Here is a 3,805-nt window from a genome sequence, read left to right on the forward strand (position 1 = left end):
TTTTATCTGATTTGCAGTCATAGAATTTCTTAAGAATCCGCATGCTATGTCTAACAGCGAATGGTTAATATCTTTTGTTCTTGGGCATTGTTATGGAATTTCTAAGGAATTGAGGTGAAACCACTGTAGAGTTAATACACTTACTGAGAGTAATTAAAACTTTAACTTAGGTAACTGTCAAAATTGATTGCATTTAGTGTATCTGTATAAATAGGATTAGTTAAGGACAGTTTTAAAGGAAACTCTGATTTAAATCAAGTCTATAGTTATAATCATGTAAAGCCAAAACCTTAAAACGATATGGCCTACTAATTAGCGTAGGTCACTGCACGCAGGGGGAAAACAAGGGTGTGTAGAGTTAGGTAGACTTGAAATTTATTAAAAGCCTATCACAAACGTGCTGGTGTGCAACTTAACACGCACGATCCCCTTGGAATCTCCACAAGAGTCCGATGAGGTAGACGTTGCTAATGCACACTTGGGGGGGTGGGCGGTGCTAGAAACTGTCCTACCATCTTCTCAAGGGGGCGAACCTGCAGTGACCAGATGGTCTCTCTGCTTCTGGACACCAAGCATTTCCTCTTCTCTAAGCTGACTGTCAGACGCTACTTCCAAGCTCGAAGGGAGTCAGGGATAGTGTAAGTGTCTCAGGAATTTTGGAAGCAAGTTCTCCAGGACCTCCAGCGGGCTGGCTGTTGTTGGGAAAAGGTCATTCATCATTGTTGAATGAAACCTTACTCCTGAGACCCTTTGGATGTGTATCAGTGGGTCATATTGGGGGGAGGGGATAATGGGTCATATTGAGGGTCATATTGGGGATGAAGGCCAACATGTATCCTGTGTGTGTGGTGGGGGGAGGGGGTTTGAGATCAACAAAGTTTCCAAAGGAATTTTTATATAGTAAAGAGGATTTACAGAACCCTGGTGGGGGGGGGGGGGGTCATGATAATGTTCAGCTCGGATTCCTTTTTGTCCTCAGCAGCTGCGTTCCTACAGGGTTACTGCACCTGTTTCAAGGGCTTGTCAGTGGGCTGTAGGCAGTCAGGAAATGGATTTTTTTTCTTTTGCCTTTGTATCCCACATCAAATTATACTTGTAGAGAAACCTGAAATGCGACCAGAGAGTACTTTAGGGAAGGATGCAAGAAAACCACTTTTTAGCAGACCTAGATCAAGCACAAAGTCTTAAAGATTTGGATCAGGGTAACATGGGAGGTAAGAGCACACAAATCTGGAACCAGACGGTCGGGGTTCACGGGACAGCTTCTGCTCCTTACCAATTAGATGCTTAAGTTTGGGCAAGTCACCTATCTCTCTGTGCCTTGGTCTTTTATTCTGCAAAATGTGGATTATTACAGTATGAATCTCACGGGATCGTTACAAATATTAGAGAGTTAACACATAGACCATAAAAGACTTCCTGACACATAGTGAGGACTAAAGATCGGCTATTATGGTCATGACCGGTTTATGGGGAGAGGCTAAGATAGGAGAGAGACAGAGAGACACAGAGAGACAGAGAATAAGACGCCTAGCAGGGCAGACATTGTCCCCATTTTACACACGCAGAACCTGAAATTCATGAAGCCCAAGGTAGAAGGTTGACAATTCATTCTCTTTTTGGTGCCCTTTATTGCTATCTATACTATTTCAGGTTCCTTTTTTTTTTTTTTTCTCAAATGTAACACAAAAAAGGCATCTTATGAAAAAGCAGTGAAGAGGGTAGGGAGCCAGAGAGCGCTTCTCACTGCATATGCCAAGATCTAATTTCTTTGTCTCTCTACCAAGAAAAGGGAATGAGTCGTGATCGAAGCCTGATTAATCATATATTCCCTTCCTGCAATTAAATCTTGAAAGAGAAGCATGCAAGTGCCAATAAAGATGAGAAAAAAAAATTTGGAATCCATTATATTTAACTATATCACCACAGCCGGACAATTTCCCTTATGGAAGAAACTTCTGCAATTTCTGGTTTCTAGCTTTCTGGAGCTGATTTTGGTATGATAATTTCTCCAGTCTTTATGTTGATTCTGTGAAATCTCAATATCCTTTACATAAAGTTGTTTTGGCAGAAGCTTTTTTTTTTTTTTCTTTTTCCTCCCATAAGCTTGGTTTCTGTAGCTAGTATATTAAGACAATGAGAAAGAATTTTTGTTACCCCAGATTTGGCAACCAATACAAACAATTGAGAGTAAAGAGTCCAGGGGTGCCTGGGTGGTTCTGACCGTTGATTTTGGCTCAGGTAATGATCTCACGGATCATGGGGTAGAGCCCCACATTGGGCTCTCTGCTCAGTGGGGAGTCTGCTTGAGATTCTCTCCCTCTGCCTTCCCCCATTAGTATGCATGCATGTTCTCTCTCAAATAAATAAATATTAAAAAAAAGGAAAGAAAAGGGGAAAGGAAAGGAAAGGAAAGAAGGAAAGGAAAGGAAAAGAAAGGAAAGGAAAGGAAAGGAAGGAAAGAAGGATGAAAAAGAAGAAAAAAGTAGAGAAAAGAAAAAAGAAAGAAAGATAAAAGAAAGAAAAGAAAAGAAAAGAAAAAAGAAAGGAAAAGATAAAAGAAAAGAAAAGAAAAAAGAAAAAAGAAAAGAGAAAAGAAAAAGAAAAGAAAGAAAAGAAAAAGAAAAGAAAGAAGAGAAAAAAAAAAGAATAAAAGAAAGAAAAGGATCCATAAGAAAGGACCTGTCAACATTTGGCTTTACACGTTTTCCTCTGGTTTTACTAACAATCTTCTATGGCCAACTAAACTCCAGTGGTTATGCCTTATATAAGGTGTTTTAAGAAAATTGGAGAGGAAAGGACAACAACAAAAGTTGACTGCGTCTTAGACCTGTGCCCAGATCAATGTTCATGGTAAAGAGATTTTTATTCCTGGTTGTCCTCCTCTCAACTTCACAAAGTGACATAAGAGAGAACTAAAAAAAAAAAAAAAAAAAAAAAAAAAAAAAAACATTCACAGAGATCAGGGATCTATTTTCATGGTTCCACATGAGGAAGCAAAAAAAAAAAAAAAAAAAAAAAAAAAGGTTAAGATGAAAGGAAAGTAGGGTATAACATCAACATCTCACCTGGAATTGGTAAGAAGCGTGGCAGTTCTGGTAAGACTAGTTGTAGATGTAGCAACTCTCCCTGGAATGAGTCATAAATGATGTCAGGATCCAGGGAAGGCCCAAATGCTACTTTCAAGAGGTAAAGCAAACTCATCCTCTATGCTGAGACCATCACGTTAGAACAGATCAGAGAAGCACCAGAGCAACTGTTCTGCAGCCCCGTCACCAGCATGTGATAGGCTGCATTACCACGACGAGATAAGTTGCATAACTTACCATGTGCTGGGATAAGTTTGGTAAACAAAATTTGTTTTCCCTATTTTTTCTTTCCTCAAAGAAAATCTTCTCCAAAGGAAGTGAGATATCTCCTCAGATTCAGACTCTACACACCCCTACAAACCAGAGTGATAGGATGAAGTGAAGAATAAAAAAGCAGTCACTCTTGGGGATCCCTGGGTGGCTCAGTGGTTAAGCACCTGCCTTTGGCCCAGGGTGTGATCCTGGAGTCCTGGGATCGAGTCCCGAGTTGGGATCCCTGCGTGGAGCCTGCTTCTCCCTCTGGCTGTGTCTCTGCCTCTCTCTCTCTCTCTGCATCTCTCATGAATAAATAAAAAATCTTAAAAACAAACAAAACAAAAAAAGCGCTCTTTAAAGTCCCCATTGCCTGGGGCATCTCAGTCAGAGCATGTGATTCTTGATTTGTGAGCGGTGACTTTGAGCCTCATGTTGGGTGGTAGAGTTTACTTAGAAAAAAA

Source organism: Canis lupus, chromosome 21, assembly GCF_011100685.1.
Source record: "Canis lupus familiaris isolate Mischka breed German Shepherd chromosome 21, alternate assembly UU_Cfam_GSD_1.0, whole genome shotgun sequence".
Classification (NCBI taxonomy): domain Eukaryota; kingdom Metazoa; phylum Chordata; class Mammalia; order Carnivora; family Canidae; genus Canis; species Canis lupus.